This window comes from Astatotilapia calliptera, chromosome 14, assembly GCF_900246225.1.
Source record: "Astatotilapia calliptera chromosome 14, fAstCal1.2, whole genome shotgun sequence".
In the NCBI taxonomy this organism is placed as follows: Eukaryota; Metazoa; Chordata; class Actinopteri; order Cichliformes; family Cichlidae; genus Astatotilapia; species Astatotilapia calliptera.
Genome location: NC_039315.1, coordinates 38,378,002 through 38,398,152, shown reverse-complemented (window position 1 = coordinate 38,398,152; position 20,151 = coordinate 38,378,002). Strand labels below are relative to the sequence as shown.

Below are 20,151 nucleotides of genomic sequence, written 5' to 3'. Positions count from 1 at the left end.
ATTTTTTCCACAAATGTTTGTATAGGCAAAATATAGGTGCTTGACTTTATACACCTGTGGCAATGGGACTGGAAAAAATCTGATTAGATCAAGAGGGGTGGTCCAGTACTTTTGTCCAAAGTAGTGTATTGTAGGTTTACCAGCTGAGCTATGGGGATGCCCCTAAATAAAGATATTATTTAAGGAGTTGACTGATCATTCAAGCCTAGTCTAATGTCATACTATTGAACTTGAGTCCTGTTGGTTACAAAGTGGTTAATAATAACAGTATCAGAAGTCACAATGGGCTCAACACACAATGATAGATGCTCTTTTAAGGAAGATTTGCTTGTAGTATGTAGTTGTTGATCTCCAAGAAAAGGGTATGTGTTGTTGCTTGTATGCTCAGAAGATTCACTGAGTGAGAAAACAGTGCTGTTTGAGGCCAGAGGTCAGCAGCTCACCGTTTTTATGCCTCTTGCCTGATCTATAGTTCATAGATGTTCTGTCAGTCCTGCTCCACTCTCTTGTTTGAGGGGCAGCTCATTGATGGCTTGTGTGTGTTTTGTTTGCTTTGGGCCAGCTCCACAGTGCTGCAGTACTTAGTGACTGGATTAGTGCATCAATTAGGCAGCTATTGGATGCAGAGAGCCATGTAGATTGATTTAGATGCTGGTTTGAGCTGTGTGCAAGTCTGAACATCAACACATCTTAGTGGAATGCAACTGATCTTCTGCTCATTATAGTATAATTTACACAGATGCACGATATTTGGCACACTTGCTCCTGGTTTTTAAATGGGCTGTACTTGACAGAAGGCAGCTAATCTACCTGGTTAATGAAAAAATGGTTAAGTTATACAAAATCATTTGTGACAAATGATCTGTGCTTCCCGACTCTTCTGCCTGCCTCTCTTCCTCTCTCTCTCTGTGTGGGTGTGTGTATGAGGGTGACCACCTAACCCCACCCCTGTCTTGTAGGGGCGGGATCCTTTTTGACTTCCTGCCCTTTGTTCCTGGGCACCTGCATTTAATGAGCTCACCTATTTGTCTTCGTCTGATAATGCTGCTACTATATAAGATGGGAGGAATCCATTAGTTGTGGCCTGAGTGTTGAACTACCCACATTAGTGAAACTGGCTAGTAAGTTGATTTTTTTCAGTTTCATGCCTGCTTCTTACTCCTCTGTGCCTAAGTTACCATGAGAAAGTAATCTATCTGCACAAATCTATTGAAAACTGTTGGTAATGTTAGTTGTTATTGCGGTAGGCAAATCAGATTTGCTACATCTACACTGGCATTTCCATATCCATGCATTACCAACTGCATGTGTGTTTGGTAACTATGTAGGTATGAAGCACTATGTAAACAGTGGATTTGATGTTGGTATTGTGTGCTGTACACAAGACAGTGTTACATCAAGATGCAACTGTAGAAATGTGAAAACATTTGAAACATGCCCAAATTTATCCAGCATTGTTCATGGTCGAAGCATATTTTTATTTCAGAAACTTTTTGATAGTAGATCTTGAGTTGCTGAGGTTTGGTTAGGGCCTCGACAACAATGTAATTATCACCATTGTTGCAAACAGAAAACTACACCGAAAGAAAATGACCATGCATTAGAAAACTATAGAGAAAACTACAATACTAACGAACACCAGCATCAATCATAAAGTGCATTATTAGCTGTTAACTGTTGATGCCCTTACTTTGCTTGGGAATATATTTGTGTCATGGATGGTGTATCATTCGTAACAGTCAATGCATATCTGCTGTTGTATAACCAAGGAGTGTAAAATAAGATTTAGCAGGTGGAGGAACACTAATATCTGACATGGTGGACTTGTTATGGCAGTTTGTTTAACTTGCCTTAAACTAACTCGGGGAATTTCAGATAACTGGATTTCTCCAGTTAAGCTATCATGGAAGCTTTCCAACCTCTAGCCAGTATAAAGGTAGTGTTAGTGGAATAAATGTAATATCACAATGGAAACTGAAAATTCACATAAAATCATCTGTTTGAATTCAATGCTTCCTTTTGATGACTTGATGACTTCACCTAACAGTGAAAATAGAGATCACAGTTTGCCCAACATAGTCCATTACTCTAAACTGTGCCAACAAACTCCTCTGTTTGGCCTATACTTATTTGAACTGTCAGTATAATAATGGAATAATGCTAAATTGTTGTCATTCAGTTTGTTATAAACACAGTTTCACAACATGAATAAACTAATTTGAGAAACAGATCCAATGTTAGGTTAAAAATAATTCAAAAATAAGTTTGAAAATTTACATTTCAAGTATCCAGATTGTCCTTTGTTGAGCAGTTTTCACCTTTAAAAATAATCTCTCATCTTTTTCTCTGGCTCTCTTTTTAACATCTCTAACAGTGAAGTTTCCCATATGCAGATAGTATTCCTTTAGCTTCCAAACTGTATACCAAACTATACACAAACTGTTTGCATATTTGCTGACATGAGCTGTTGAAAATGTTGCATTTAAAATTGGTTTTGAGTTCCACTGGAAAGTAACTCTGTTTAGCCTGGACCTGCACCTATGGATCTGTAGGAGCAGCAGCTACAGGAGCAAGTGGAACATCTTCATGCTAGAATGCATGACGGGGATGAGAAGTGTGTGGACTTTGAGGTGCAGGACAGTGCAGGACTGTCAGGCTACATTACTTTCTGATTTTTTGAGTGAAAATCTCCATGGAGCCATATGGAAACAATGCCGGGCTGCTGCACTAGAAAGATCAGCTTGTTGGATATCATATCATCAATCTGCAAATTAGACTTAATGACTCTTTGCTCCAGTACCCATTAAACCCTGTGAGCAAAGCAGAGATTTGCGATGGTTGAGTAGAAGGCTCACAATGATTTCAGATGGAATGATCTTATTAACAAATATGTAAGCACAATTATCATCACATCTTTTTAGTAACATCAATATGAAGGGGACTTGCATAAAAGTACGCAATATTGCCAAAAGTATTCACTCACCCATCGTACGTATAGACGTATAAAATCAAGCAGACTGCTTCTACAGACATTTGGGAACAAATGGGTCACTCTCAGGAGTTCAGTTTATTCCAGTGTGGTAGGATAGGATGACACCTGTGTTAACTGTCCTGTGTTAACAGGGAGACAACGAAGAGCAGCCAGTATGGGTGATATATGCTCTGTCTTTCTTGTCTCAGCATTTTGGATCAACTGAAGGCTTTTCAGGGAGTTTTAAACACATCTTGATAACCTAGAAGTAATAAATGCATGAACTAGTTTTTCAGCATTATTCTGAGACAAGATGTTTTTCTTTTTAGAGATATATGGAAGAAAGCAGTCCTACATATTTGCATGGATTGAAGGACATATTCTGGTCAAAAACAACTCCAAGATTCCTCACAGTGTTGCTGAAGGCCAAGGTTTATAACTACCTTAAACCTATTACTAAAGGGTGCTGGCTCCTGTCTGTTTTGTTCAACTTATCTCAAAAGCATGTTTTTGAGTGTTTGTGCCTTGGATGCCAATTTGTGTCCTTCAGAAAATCTTCTGTAAGACTTCAAACATGTATTTGAGCTCTAGTGGATAGCTTAGGTCCAGAAAGCAGACCACATGCACATGCAGTGCTAGCCAAACCGGGTAGGACCACCACAGCTTCAATAAAGACACTGATATTCAACTGGGCATCTTCTGGCTGCACATCTTCTCTGTCAAAAATAGCCCCATCACTGTTTTCTTCATCATGCCTTGAGCCTCCATGTCTATATTATGTGTGATAAAAATATAAATCTACCATTAAGAGAAGAAACATGTTAAAATAGTAGAGCCTTTTAAAAAGACATTTGAAGGCAAGACAATGCTTTTTGAAAAATTTTCAAGAATCCCACAAATTATATTTAACAGAATCCTGATTTATCCTGCAACATAGAATACAGGTCAATATCTCAAGCAACACAATTAATTTTAAAATTGCACTACAAGAAGACTATTTCTTCACGAATACACACACACACACACACACACACACACACACACACACACACACTGCATAGTGCAAACTGTGTATATGCACAGATACAAACCTGTACATAACCATTTCATCCACTTTGGTTGCTAATCTTGACCTAACCAGACTAACACCCCACAAATTCTAACCAGAGAATCTACTTTTTTTCCGTATTTTTAATTGGTTTACGGAATACAAACGGTTATGATGGCATATCATGTAAATCATTTCATCATAGTAATTATGTATGAGTTATTGCACTTCACATTCCCACGATGCATTGTGTACAATATCCTCTAGTAGAGTGCAACCAAAATAATATGAAGCTTACCCTAACCCTAAGTACATAAATGAGCATCTGCTTAGAAATGTGCCAAAATTTACTATGGAGTAAAGAGAAGGTGCCCATGAGCAGATGAAGGAGACTTTTTTTGTGATGTACCTCTGGTCAAGAGAAGAATATTTAAACAAATTCTACTTACATCTCAACTGTAAAACAAACACAAAGAACTCTAATTTCAACCTCAATACAACAGTTGTTTAGCTCTATTAACCATTTAGAGGCTGGTTAATATAGATCATTTGTAACCTTCACTAAAGCTGTTTCTGTGCTGTGATGAGCTCTGTAACCTGACTGAAACTCTTTAAACAAACCATTTCTCTGCAGATGGTCAGTTAGCTGTTTTACAACTACTATTTCAAGATTTTTTTTAGATAAAAGGATGAAAGGAGATTGGCCTGTAATTAGCTAAGACAGCAGGGTCAAGTTGTGGCTTTTCAAGTACCTGTTTAGCTACTGCCTACTTGAAGGCCTGTAGGTATGTAGTCAATTAACCCTTTAAGACCTACCATAGAACCAAGTCCGCCAGAGCTTATATTATATTTTTACATGCTGTGGAGCCATTTTTGGGAGCATTTCAAGTTGCTATACATCAATACAACCATTATAGCCCAGATTTTAATAATATGTATTCATTAAGTGCATAGTAATTACATAAATTGCAAAAAAGTGCAATAAACTACAAAAAAATTGAAAATCGTTTTTGCTTTTTTAACATATATTTGTAGTTAGAGAAATTTAAGAGGCTTATCCCTCAAAACTGTAAATACAAAAAAGTTGCACAAAATAGTTTCCCACCACAGGAAATTTATTTTGAGTGTCTTCATAGTTTTATTTTTGAAATACACCAATTTTTATACACTGCAGGAAAAACGAAAATAAATATTATACTGCAAATTTGCAAAAAAGCAGCATATGCATCAAAATAAACTATTTCCAGCAGTGCAATATGAGTCCTAAGCATCCCAGAAATGACACAGAAAGTCATAAAGTCAAAGATAACTTTTAAAAAGACCAGTATATGCCCTGAGGCCCTGATCATAAAAAAAGACTACATTTCCGCAAAATGACGTCACTTCCGGTTTCGGGCAGGTAATGGCGGAAATGCAAAAGTTCGCGCTGACGTCTATTCCAACATAGGAAGTGTTATGAACAGCTGATCGGATTGGCAACGCGTGTTTCTGGAATATTATGTTTTTGTTCTTGCAAGCACTTTTTATGCAGTTTTTGCAAAGCTTTATGTGGAAGGAAACCGTGACCTAGGACAAGCTGATGGCATAAGATGTGAGTACAACTCCTCCGGTTTCATATCCAAAAAAAATTATTGCGCTAGCTCACGTGGTTGCAGAGCTACCGGGATTTAAAAATAGTTACGCAAAACAGAGCGTGTCCGCTCCGATCGGCTCTAAAGGGTTAATACAGTTCGGTTAGTCATATTTAAGATTGAAACATTAATAAAAGGTAGGACTTAGTTGAGCAGTCTTGTAGGAATGGGGTTTAAAAGACACATTGATGGTTTGGATGAAGTAATTAACTTAGATCAGAGCCAAAGATCAGAGAAAGATCCAGCGCAATGCAAAGTGTTGGATGCAGTGGTGTAAAGCATGCTGCCACTGCACTATAGAGTAGTTGAGACATGTTCTCTAGGGCTATGAATCACGCTTCTCCATCTGGCAATCCAATGGAGGAGTCTGGGTTTAGTAGTTGCCAGGACAATGGAAAAGTGAGGTTTGGTGGAGGGAGAAATGGTTTGGGGTTGTTCTTCAGGAGTTTGGCTTGTCCCCATTGTTCCAGTGTGTTTTAGCACACCAAGACACTTTGGACGATTTCATGCTCCCAACCTTGTGGGAACAGTTTGAAGAACATTACAACATGACTGTGCAACAGTACACAAAGCAAGGTCCATAAAAAAGGCTGAACAAGTTTGGTGTGGAAGACCTCTGCCTACACAGAGTCCTGACTAAGGATGGGAATCAAGTAGTCGGATACTTGGAACTGATAGTCTGCTTTTGCATATCTATCCCACTTATTGATTCTTGCACTTGCAAACAGTAGGGCAGTTTACAGCCTTGATATGGACATAACTTTTACTTTTATTGCACAAAAGGACGAGAGCACGATGGTACAGTGCAAACTGAATCCAGGAAAGAAACAGCTGCATTAAGCTGCTAACACAGCTTTAGCTCTTTTCAAGCACCTGTACAGACATAGTGACACTAAAGCTGGACTGTGGTAAAGTGAGCCATCATTTGTGAACTACGGTGAAGCCAGATGCTGCTGAACTGCATCAGGTAGCAAACAAATGAGCTGTAAACTCCGTTTCTACCTGTTTTTTTGTAATTTATTTATTTATTTTTATACCACCAAATCACAACAACAGTTGCCTCAAGGTGTGTTTATATTGTAAGGTAAGGTAAAGACCCTACAATAATACAATCCTGTTCATTTTTCTAAAATAGAATCATGATGGAGATCGCATTAAAGTCTCTTTGTGCTGGCATGTGCGAATGTGCGTAAAGCCAGACTAGCAAATACTTTTTGGACATAGTGTATGTACAATAACATGGGATGGAAGATACTTCATATGTTTTATAATGGTGGTGAGCAGAATGAGAAAAATTACATTACACTGGAGCACACTAGGATTTAATCATTTTTTATGGATGGATTATGACACTTAAAATGACCGAGGGCCATGAAAATGTGAAATGTCTAAGAGTTTTCCAAAAATATGGAAGCCAAAAGAATGTTTTTGTTTGAATCCACTAAATTTTTGCAGATACTGTAAGAGAGATGCTAATGAGGAAAATATAAAAGACAAAGTTTTGGTAAACTCAAAATGATCATTGCCCCTTCCCAACATTTCTTTCCTCAAGACACTTTTCAGTGCTCCCCCACCCCTTACACACACTCACACACACACACACACACACACACTCACACACACACACACACACACACTCACACACACTCACACACAGACACCCCCCCCCCCCACACACACACACTCACGCTCACACACACACACACACACACACACACACACACACACGCCCCCCCCCACACACACACACTCACGCTCACACACACACACACACACACACACACACACACACGCCCCCCCCACACACACACACACTCACGCTCACACACACACACACACACACACACACATGCCCCCCCCCCCACACACACACACACTCACGCTCACACACACACACACACACACACACACACACACGCCCCCCCCCACACACACACTCACACTCACGCTCACACACACACACACACACACACACACACACACACACACACACACGCTCACACACACACACACACACGCTCACACACACACACACACACACACACACACACACACACACACACACACACACACACACACGCCTTATCAGTAACAACGGGGGTGTCGATAAATAGAAGCATCCTCTGGGTCTTGTTATTTCCTCTGTAGCAATTAACGTTCCCATCTGCTTACCTGTGATTAACGGTCCTTACCAATATGCTGAAGTGTGTTTGACTGTTTGAGTCACAGCACACAACTTGCAATCCATTTTAGCCCCTCCCATACAAGGCTCAGGCTTTCAACAGTGAGTATAGCTAAACACTTCTCCAGGGACTCTGTGTTGTGATGATGTAAAGTTGTAATGATGGAAGGTTGATAAGTTATGATTATGCTACACTGAACCACAGATATGTTGTATAAGACTTTTATAGGTCTAAAAGTTACACCTTAAGCTAACTGTATCATGCTGCTATAGCAACTAATAACTTCTTAGACCACTTTGCCCCTCCCTGCCCTTTTTTAAGGAGGCAGCTGGCAGGGAGGTTGTTGCCTCTTTTGCAGGTGGTCTCTGCTTGTGAGGAGTCCACTCTGCAGGTGTAGTCTGGGAGTTGACTGAATGTTGGGGTGGGTGTAGTTTTTCCTTTGCGATGGGCCACCCCAAGTTCTGTGGGCTTGGTAGTGCTGCTGCTGTGGGCCCCAGTGTGGAAGGGCCCAGGCTCCCTGCCCTTGGGGCATTTTGGGGATCCCATGGGGCTCACCGGGGGAGCTGGCTCCTAGGAGGGGGTACTTGCTCCCTCCCCCAATCCTTTCCTCCCCATTCCTAATTGCTTATCTCCTCCCACTCCATCACACCACCACACATGCAGGGCCTTGTGATGCAGGTGCATCATTGAGGTGCAGGGAAGGTATTCAGAGGATGGACTGTTAATTTAGGCAATTGCATGAGTATTTGTATATGTGTGCAGGTCCCATACAGGTCCCTGTTTAAGCACGTAAACCCGGGACAAAAAATTCACCGAACTTGGACATGCACAGAATTTTTTCCTTCATGGTGTGGTGATGAAGGAAAACGCTGGCACATGCCACGTTCGAGGTGAAAGGACCTTTATCCTTCCAGGACCTAAGCTCAGGAAAGTTCCACTCTGCACTGCTATCTGGGGCCCGTTCTTCGTACCTCGCTAAGTAGGTTAGCCGGATTAGATTGTTGACGATTTCGCGTGATCCTGGATCAGTCGGTTCCCCGAAGCTCATCCGGGACTTGCTGTCATAGCAACAGAGCCGTAAGCGTAAACCTGCTCCCGAGCAGGTTTACTTTATGTAAACAGGATAAGATCGCGGCCACGCAGGTATGTCCGCTTCATTTATACGAAAGCAACAGCGATATTCCACCACTGTTTCACCATAAATAAATATTATCAATGTAACTAAAGACAATGCAGCACCTGATCCATTTATTGATTTCACACAGATACATACAGGTCATTTCCTAAAAAAGGGAAATGTACTATTAACATTCTATTACATGTATGTGATTATTACAGATGTAATTCATATTTCAGAGTAGTAATTGTAAATTACTTCGTGTAATCAAGATGAGAGACCACGGCTATAAAAGCGAAGGTGGATTTGGGAAGTCTGTCGCAGCCATGTCCTGTCCGTATACGCGAGCAGCCCATTGCGGAAGGTGCAAGATTGATAAGGAGAGTCCTCAGAATTCAGCGTATATTGTGGGATAGACAGGATCCTTTAGCTCAGCGCGACAGTGTGCTCATAGAGAGATATCGATTTTCCCGTGAGGGTATTATTTACTTAACCAACTTGTTGACGAGGGGGTGCAGGACCACCACCTGTCTTTTTTTCCTCTGCCCTTTTCTTGGTTGCTGTTATGAACAAACTAACAGAGTATTACAGGCCAGTATTACCTTGCCAAGAGACGCAAAGCAATCTAAGAGATAAATATTACCATTCTGTAGAATACTCCTGTATTCCACTTTTACTTGTTCCCATGTTCTTGTGGGTCCTGTTGTGGCTCTAATGTGAAAGGGGATATAATATAACATATTATAATATAATATAATGCCATATGATATTGGACAATATAGTGTCATATGATAGATCTACCCTACCGCCTACTGGTGTTGGCCAGAGGGGCCGATGGCGCGATATGGCAGCCTGGCTACAACCGTAGCTGCCTCCACCAGTGTGTGAATGTGGGAGTGAATGAATAGTGGTATCGTAAAGCGCTTTGGGTGCCTTGGAAAGCGCTATATAAATCCAATCCATTATTATTATTATTATTAAATTACCTACGAGTTTGATTTGTCAGCAACTTTCTGCCAGCCCTCTCTCCTTGCTTTTGCAGCCTTTGCAGTGTTCTCTTGCGTTTTAATTAAACTCTGAAACTCCTGAAATCCCTCACTCAAGAGTTCTTGCTCTGCTGCCGGAAAATACCGAGCACGCCCCTTCGACATTTTCGCCGACCAATCAGCGGGTTGCCGATCAATGTTTCTACTATCGATGCGTAGCCCCTTTTACGACGCCCAGTGATGTCACATTCCTGCGTCCAGCTGTAGTAATCGTCAACAGCAAGTGTGTTCGGGGAACCGGATTAGCGAGCTCACGGTTAGCGCGATGATTTGATCTTGGATGTGTCATTTGATCTTGGATGTAGTAAGCGACGTACGAAGAACGGGCCCCTGTTCTCTGATTGGATTGTTGCATTTGTCATTGACATGACATTGACCAATCAGCTGAAAGGAAGAAAAATTAGGTCAAAATTCATACTTGCAATTTGAAACTCACATACAAGTGAGGGAACCTGAGAACAGAGTTTTACATGTAGTTTTTCGTTTTGTATCTGTAGCCAGATCTTAACGAAAACATTTGTAACATCTGTAAATATTTTTCACAAACACAAATCTTTTTTTTACACAGCTGCACTCATTTTTTTTTTTACACTCAATTCTCATTTATAGATGCACAAACAAAAAATTTTCAGATATTTTGATTTACAAGGTTACAAAACTCTATGCATATTTATGACCACAATTTTGAGCCCATATTAAAAGGCTTAAAATCTTAAATTTGTAAAACTCATTATTGTTTTTGAGATTGTGGAACATTTACACAAATAATGCACATTGACTCATATAGAAATACTATCAGAGGGCATATTGTACACTCTTGGTCAATTTCTTCCCTCTGAACAAAGACTCATTTCAGATTCAGTGACAAATCACTGATTAAAACTCAGTGTGCAGGTGGTAATCGAAAACTGAATCATGTCAAGTCTTTTCATTTGTCTTGTAGGTGTTCTAATGATCCTGCCTGTTACCCACTGTGTCAGGAAACATCATGAAACACATGTGGAGAGAAAGCAAATCTCAAGTGTTTTAAAAGCCTCTTTAACAATACATTCTTTCATTTCACTGAGTTAATTTTTTTTGTGGCAATTTGCAATTTGCAATTATCTAATGAGAAAATGTTTCCTGCAGAGACTGTAAAACTGCCACTTAGCTGAGAGGTTGCTTCTAAAAAAGCTATTAATTAGTTTGGAAATATACCACTATGTTTCTATGGCAACAAATTGCCAATTTGTGACACAGGAAAATCTGTCATGTTTGTTTGTGACGTCCATCCACTCAGTCACATTAGCTTTTTCACACAGGGACTTTTCTTTATCCAACGTGTCAGTTTGGACAGATAAAACTAATAAATCAGTACTTTACTGTGGTCCATCAATAAATATTCCATGTGAGATTCTACATTATGTGGACAAGTGAATCGTGTTTCTGTTTTGAGGAAATGTATTTATTACAGCTTCTTGTGATCTGTGATTTAAAAGGAAGTCATTTAATCAAACTCTATTTGAAGTAATAGATTTCTGATTTTCATAAGCTACAAGCCATCATCAAAATAAGTGCAAATAAGATAGGTCACTTTACATGTAATAAATGTAGAATATTTGATTTTGTTTTACCTTTTTGAATTAATTAAAAAGAAAAGAAAATATATGTTTCCATTCCATCTGTGCATCCACATAAATGTCAAAATAAAAAAAAGAAGCTGGAAATGCACCAGTCCTTCTGTAGGCTTGAAGACTGGGCCAGTTTTACACAAACGTTCATGTTTGCTTTTGTTTGTATATGCGAATTGAAACTAGATTGTAATCTAAAATGGCACCAGTGCTGAGATGACAACCTAGAATTTGACTTGAAGGAATTGAGATCACCAAAGATTAGTGACTCCAATACAGTATCGAACTAAATATAAAATTATAATCACAATTCCTTAATAATAATAATGATCTTGAGTTTATTTGTTGAACATTATTGTCATGGTCCCTCAGTCCTCTCTGTGCCAGGCTCACAGCTTTTTCTATCATACTCTGTAATGCTCTATCAGAAGCGATCTGCGTATCTGTTCCGGATGAGCTTGTCACCACCACTAAGGTAATGGCCAGCCTTCAGTCTTTGTTGGTGAAGGCTGGCTGCTTTACTCTTACAGATTTTCCTGGAGTGCTAAAAGCTGAAAGTCTTCTGTGAGAGATTCTGTGGAGAGATCATCTCTCCTTTTCTAGAAGCGAGACGTGTTCCAGTGTTCCACATAATTTTGTCATCACTTTGTATTTTAATTTATAATTTCTATTAAACACTTGTCTGAAATCTAATCAGGGCATAAGGGAATACGTGCATTATGGCCAAAAACATATTTGTTGAGATTTCTGTAACAGTCCCATAACCAGTAAATTTGAATAAATTCATCCTTGAGTAAAGGTGATAGTTTGTGCTAAATGTAAAGATCAGTTGATCCAACTGATCAATGGTCATGACAATTTGCATATTAACAGCCATGAAACAAACCTTACCGCCCATTTGTGGCATTATGCAAATGTACTGTTTATAAAATTGGGGAAATCTGCAGTCAGCTAAGACTGAAAAGGTCGCTGGGATGAGTGTCGAAATGTTTCTCCCACTGAAAAATGCTACGTCCAGATGAACAGGATAGACTTTTTGGGGGTAAATGAGAAGCAATTTTCTTTCGCCCTCTAAGAGATAATTTTGTGATAATTAAAGAGATAAATAAACAGCCATGAAAATACCCTTGTTTACAGTTACTGCCAGTGTAGAGGTGTATTAGAAGTTGAAGTCAAAACATAATTTCAGGTTTTCAAATTTAACATGTGAAAACAATGTGAAACATGCTTTCTTATTTGTTATTTTTTCTAGCACTGACAGGCAATTGTAAAGTCGCTCGTGTGTTGATCTACAGGTGCCCATTCATGGATGCCACAGGTCAGTGTCTCTAAAAGTAAAGAGGCTTCAACACTGTTTTTTTTGGAAGTAGCATTCCTACAGCTGCAGTAAAATACAAACAAACTGTGAGGTAAACTACAGAAAATCTAAAACTATTACAATATATGTTTATTATTTAGAATTAAGTTAGTCACCCTACCTAATTTGGTTTTATTGAAATTATATTTAGGTTTTTTGATTGTTTGCGTTTTATATTTTTAGCAGTATATCCACAACCATAGCAGTGGTTCTGGAATGCTGTCCACTCAAGAAGCAGCTCTTATCAGAATTCCCCATATATGGATGTTTCTTCAGACTTCAGATCTTGAAGAGATATGTGATTATGACTATTTCTAATGCTATATCTAAATGTGTATGACTGACCCATGGCATTTTAAACAGAGACAATATAAGAACTTTAGTGATGTTTACAACTTGTTGGCTTTTGTAGTACCTGGATGTGATGTGGACAGGCTGCTCAAGGCTACTGATTCTCTATGCTTTTTACTGAAAAATTGATTGAGAAATTCTACAGAAGTGCCACTGTCGATTAGACACTGATTTTGGGGTGTGAGAAAAGCCAAACATCCTAAGCTGGCAGTCACAGATCGAAGTCAGCCATCTGCGCAATTAACACCACACTAGATATACAATAGCTTTTATGAAGAAGTGTCCTTTTGTAGGTGCAGGGCTGTTTCCCTGCAACTGCAGCAGGAATCTGCCTTCCTTTGTGTGATGGGCTTGTTTACACAGCTCACAGTCCATCTTTCATTCAATTACAACATCTGAAACAAGGTCAGCATTATAGATTAGGCAAACATTTACAATGGTAGCCACACACACACACATAGATAACCAACAACAGCAATCGGACTACCACACTTTATAATTTTAGTATTTATTTATTATTGTGTATTCCAAATTAGACACTTTTATGTAAAAAGGACACAGCTCATGAGTTTTCTGTCCTTTAAAGGTACAATGAATTATTAATTAGGTCATTTAATATATAAAAATGATTTTGTACTCATACATATACATTCATTGTTAAGATTAAGTCTTTCAACAAACTGATGCATTATCATAAACTTAAACTTGGAAGCTGCCATGTTGCCCCACCATCTTGAATATAGTAGCCAAGATATACATTGCTGTTTGGCCAAATCACACTTAATGCATTTGTCATATGTATGTGCCACATATGTAGTACGTCTTATACGTTCCTTTTGATTAGAAATAGGTCTTTAGAACCACTGAAAATGTGTTTATCTTCTGATTGTTATTATGTCTTTCTATTCCTGCACCACTGCTTTTTTTCCTCCCTCATCTTCACCCCCTGAACTGAAGTCAGGGCTCTAACACCCAAAATGTGCATAAACATACTTATTAATTCCTGATGTTATTGCAGTTACTTAAAAAAAAAAGAAAAAGTTTTACCATCGGCTCCAGAGCAGTGATGGGAAGTTCGGCTCTTTTGGCTCCTAAATGGCTCTCAATTTATTCTGTTGTTTTTATGAGAAGCTTTGTAATTTTGAGTGTTTGTTCTGTTACTACATTTTATGAAATATTTGTGGGTGTTGTTTTCTTGTTTGTTTGGTTTTTTGTCCTACTTGAACACCAAAGTGGCCCTGCATGAAGATGACACTGAAGTTTGAGGCCCCTGCTGTAGATGAACAACAGCTGGAGTGGCTTTTTCCCACAACAGCAACAATAGTACGGTGGCCCCTAGAGACAAAGCACATACAAACTCCAAAATACGTAGTTTGTAGTTTTATAACAACTTTCACATAGTTGTTACTCTATCCATCGTCTTGTCTTTATCAGGGTCGCAGGGGGGTGGAGCCTGTCCCAGATGTCAAAGATCCAGAGGCGGGATATACCTTGGACAGGTTGCCAGTCAATCGTAGGGTTAACACAGAGCTACAGTTTTGCAGATGAACTGACCCACTTGTCTAACCATCACAACTTGACCCTTGAGATACTTGCTCACATCCCTACATTTGCCTATGTTTCCTGTTTCTAACACATTAACTTAAGGATAAAATTTTCTCTTGCTTTCTAATCCAACCCACTAACACGTGATGAAGAGTGAGTGTTATTCACTTCATCTGTTAATGATCACTGTTTGTGTTTGTGTCTGTCTGTCAGTGTTTGTGTCCTGACATACTGTTGTGTTACTCGTGTGTGAGAGAGACATCCCACTCCCATTTCACCCCCAGCACCACCACTAGCTGGCCAGCTACAGCAGATGAGGCTGAGTCATCAATATCTGTCACTCACTATTGATTACCTAATTGATGGCACAGTGAATGTTTGAGAAACAGTAGGAAGAGAAGAAGCCCGGGCCAACCCAATTGTTTAAAGCTGGGGTCCTTCATGAGAATAAGCGGCTGATGTCGATACTTCAGCAACGTTGCCTGTATGGTGGCTGTCAGTCAGAATTAAAGCTCCAGTCTAGACTTCGTGCCAGGATTAGGGAGGACATAGGAAGAGATAATCAGTCTTTTTCACTTCATGTATATAAAGTATATCTATAGCTATGTGTGTGTGTTTCAATACATAAGTTAAATAGAGAGGTTCACTCACATTTAGTTGTTAATAAGCCGAAACTTTTTTTTATAACAGGGTTTAAAAATGCTATTTAACTCTTTTTAGATTTAGATTTTAGATGAATGTTTTACTGGATTCACTTGCTTTTGGATCAGGCCCAAATTAGAAGAACTGTTTTTCAAATTTGTGTGTCATGTTCAGTCCTGGAAGTTACTACTGGGTGTTTAACATTAAAACAATACAAAAACATTTTTTTACTTGTTATTTCCAAAAATGTGAGTAGTGTGATTTCTGTTATTAGAACTGCTACTATTGTTAAAGACGTTTGTCTAGTCAAAACTGAAGAATTTACACTATGGCAGTCAAGACAGGAAAACTCAGATGGTCTTATAAACTGGAATTAGGTGTAATTATGCAGGTTAGAAATTTGGAAAGTGAAAGAAAAAGAAGTAAGTTTATTGTAGATTTACGACAGTAAATAGTCATAAATTGCTGTAATTGTAACTGCTTTGATTGGTTGTGATGTTATAATGCAGTGGGGAAGCCCCCTTTGTTTTTTGCTGTGTAACTGACTAAACACTCTCTAACCAGCTGACAATTACAGAACAGGGCTCGAAAACGTTGCTCGCTAAGTAAAAATTTGTGAGCGGCTTGTATGAACAAAGTAATAATTATTCCCGGTTCTTATTGTGATAGCCTTATGGTTTTTTCAATAGATCCCTTCATATTGCAAGTTACAGATAAAATTTTGCATAGATGTAGAGGTGAATAACTAAAAATGACAAAATGTCATAGTTTAAGCTTTTGAAATATTTTCTAATTTTTCTTTACTTTGGAGATTTTAGCTTTTTAATTATTGGCTGCTATATACTAATTATTTCATAGATTTTATGGGCTGCACAATTTACCCAGCCCTCACTGAAACTGGCACAGCTAACCTCCTACACAAACAGTGAATGAGGGATGCAATGAGTCATGAATGTACTTAAAAAAACCCTGACATATCATAAACATCATATCATGATATTTATGATGGCAGTGTTTGCAAATTCAGGTTTCATAGAATACTGCAGAGTCCTGTAGCAACTGTAGCCACTCTTCTACTTTTCATTATTCATTAGTCAAACTAGAAAGAAATTACAATTTGCAATTATAGAGAGCCCAAAGTAACATGTTCAAAGTACCTGTGTAAAATATCAGCATTTTCAGACCTGAAATTCTCATATTTAGAAGCGTTAAAAACAAACAAACAAACTTTATACTTGCCATAAAAGTTATTTAATGACAGCAAAAATAGCTGTCTTATTGTTTCACCACTGCTGTTCTTGTTAACTAGTTCACAGTATGTGATGCTTTGGCATCAAAATAAATTAAATAATTTATTAGCAAAGAAAAACTGAAACTGTGCTGTGAAGAACATATTCAGTTACGTAAATGAACTCAGATTCCACCTACTGCTTTCCTCTGTGTGTTCAGTACTAATTCATAAGCTGCAGGCTTTGGGCCCATGAAGGTCACTGAAAAGATGTTGAGGTCAAGCATCTCTCCTTGTAAACTTGAGGGTATTTGATTTTGTTGGATCAAGCACAAATAGTAATGCTAGAAGTGTAAAATCCTCACGTGCTCTGATGTGTTTCTCAAAACAAGCAATTACGCAGTGCACTGACAAAGACCTTTCTGCCTTTCTCAAACTCCCTGTTAACCCTTCAAGACTTTACATACCTCTGTCTCTCTACACACTAAATAAAATACACCAGTTTGCTGCAGTCCTGTTGTGCCTGTCAGCGACCTTGCTTCTTTAAATCTGTAAAATGTCCCATATGAACAAACTGAACTACATGTTTTTCATTGAGGCTCCACAGGGACTCTCGTGCCTGTTGGAATATTAGGGAGTGGAATGTAGGTCATAGAAATGTTGGCTTCAGCAGCCCAGTTAAAAGGATTCTAGGTCATGTTTATAATCAATTTTTCAATAAAGCTTAGAGACATGCCAGTGTAGTCAATGAAAAAAAAACATTCTGTAAAAAATCCTATAACAATATAAAATAAGAAACTGTAACTACAGTTTTTTTTATTACATTTTGAATCCTTAAAAACTTTATTGAACAGTTTCAATTAATTTAAGGGATTCAGTACAGATTTTGCAGATGGAGATTAGTCCACCTATCATGGAGGGCTCTTCTACTTAAAACAGCTTTTTCAAGTCTTTTAACATTATCAGGGTTACATCTGGTGAGCTGTGAAACCAAACTTTGTATTTTTTATCTTTTTAAAGTGTGGCTTAAAAACAAAAACATACAGTTAAGAAGTGGAATTGAAATAATTTACAAGGAAGTTGCAGAAGCTGATCCATAGGACTAAATGTCAGAATATCCAACAGAGTTTGTGAGGGACAGTTTCTGTAGATTTATTCTTCAGTTAGGTCCAGTAACCAAAACTCTAGTGTTAAGTTTAGACAATAAAACTGCTCAGTATGTATCTCTGAAATATCTCTGGAACAGGCTAAGACACTTTTTTTTGATTGACTTCTCTTCAGAGAACTCTCAAAAATGTACAGTGCTGTGAAACCTTATTTACACATTCCTGATTTTCTTTTAATTCCTCACAATTAAATGCTTCAGATTATTTTAAAAATAGCCGATAGTCTAAAATCTGCTTCTGCCTTATTGTAATAATTTGACAACTTTTTTCTCAGTTAGCTATAATCCTTTGTATAAAGGCAGTGACTGTTAAACAGAGGCTTTAATCTGACGTTACCCTACACAGCCTCATGTGTTTGGTGTGAGGTGTAAACAGGAAACACATTAAGCATTCTGGGATCATCACCAACCCACAAAAGCATATCCTGTGTCTATAGACTGTGGGTTCTTTTTCAAAGCAAGTGATATGGCAGCAGTCTTATTTTTACCCCCTCTCCACACACACACACACACACACACACACACACACACACACACACACACACACACACACACACACACACACACAGTATTTCAGGCCTCTGCAGCAGTGGGAGTCATCCTGCTGCCTCTTGCTAACAGTCAGTGTCACAGAGCGGCGGCAGTTGTGGCAGCTTTTGAATTAAAACCATGGCTCCGGGCACTTTGTGAACTTAATATGGAAAACAGAGGCCCTCGCCGACGCCCTCTCACAGACGCACACAAACACACTCTCATATCTTTTTATAGGGCTTGTACCCTTGTCAACAAGCACACATTTTAATTAGTGTTGATTGTTGTTGGCGCATTCAGTGGTTATTAATTAGAACGGGGAGGGGTCCCAGTCTTAATTGCATGCCCGAAGCTGTGATGCATTGTGATGTGTCACACTCCAGAATAACAGCAACGCTGTGAAAAATCAAAGAGTGGTGGGAAGGGTGAGGTTGCAACCCCTGATAATATCTTCTTAACTAAGAACATATTTTTAAGAAGCCAAATGTGGACAGAAAGTGCAGCATTATTATTTATGCATGTCAAACTACTTTAGTAATACTGGAATGTTGATTTACTAAGTGTGAGAACTGCTTTTTTCGTCACAGTGTACTATTGTACCTCATAACAAACATTACAGTATCCTTTGTCAACTGTAGTTACAGAATTGTGAAACTGTGTTGTAACAACACAGAAAGTCTATAGCCGTGCTCCAGAACTGCACTCGGACTGACCTCCATCCCCACGCTCCAGGGCTGACACTTCATCAAGAGGCCTTGTGACAGAGCAGGAGTGTCGAGGTCCATCCTCCCCCTTCCGCCTCTTCCTCTCTGTCCCGCTCTTGATGTGCCTTTTGTTTGGTGCCTAATGACAGCTGTGATGGAACCGTTATGCTCTGCGATCACACCAGCCCACAGCCAGGCCGTCTTTCTGCATTCTCTATCTCTGTCCTCTCCCTATAACAGTCCTCTGCACATCCAACATCGCTTCAAATTCTCACTTTATCACCCCTGATCTTATGTTGCTCCACATCAAATCTCATTTGACTGCAGATTTAGTTATTTAGTAAGTATGCATTTGTATATTTTGATGAATATGTTGCCATATGATGCAGACAAGAAGACCCACTGGCTAAAAATATCACTTTCCTTGGCATGGGGACTCTGTGGAGGGTTCATTGGAAACTTGTGCAGCTGGGTGCATTTCCTGCTGTTTGCCTGAACGCATACCCTTCATTCGGAGACGGTGAGCAGCTCTGCCTATTAAAATGTAAATTCCCTCTCACTGCAGCATTGGTAGTAGCAGCAGCAGCAGCAGCAGACTGGGATGAAGCAGAGAAAAAAGGGGAAGTTGGAGGGGGTGAGAGGTGTATGTGCTATAGGCAGGATCTGTCTTTCACAATGCAGAGGCTCGCAGATAGGCAGCATGTGGCTATATAAAATGCTCTGCTGACCGGGCCCTTCAGTAAATTTCATAGCTTAGCCTGGAAACAAAAGATGATGGAGCCATCCATCTGATGTAAGCTTGTCTTAAGAGACTCTGATGACTTGATGCTTACTGTTGATGTTTTCAATCTTTTTAAATTTTCACATTTAATTACTTAGTTTATAATAATTACATATAGCGTCTGTCCGTCTATCAGTATACCCACCTGTGTTATGTATTAATATTGACAGACAATATGCATTAGTATATTGGAGCATGTAGTTGTAATTGCCCCCTGCATGTATTGTATATAAAAATATGA

General features: G+C 39.0%; 1 long non-coding RNA gene across 1 annotated transcript; it reads left to right on the top strand.

The window, feature by feature from the left end:
- The first annotated feature begins 1,056 nt into the window (after positions 1–1,056).
- Positions 1,057–15,557, top strand: LOC113036939 (uncharacterized). Its single transcript, XR_003274525.1, has 4 exons — positions 1,057–1,121; positions 12,859–12,924; positions 14,548–14,637; positions 14,749–15,557. It is a non-coding gene; the product is annotated as an uncharacterized LOC113036939 (long non-coding RNA).
- Positions 15,558–20,151: the final 4,594 nt, after the last annotated feature.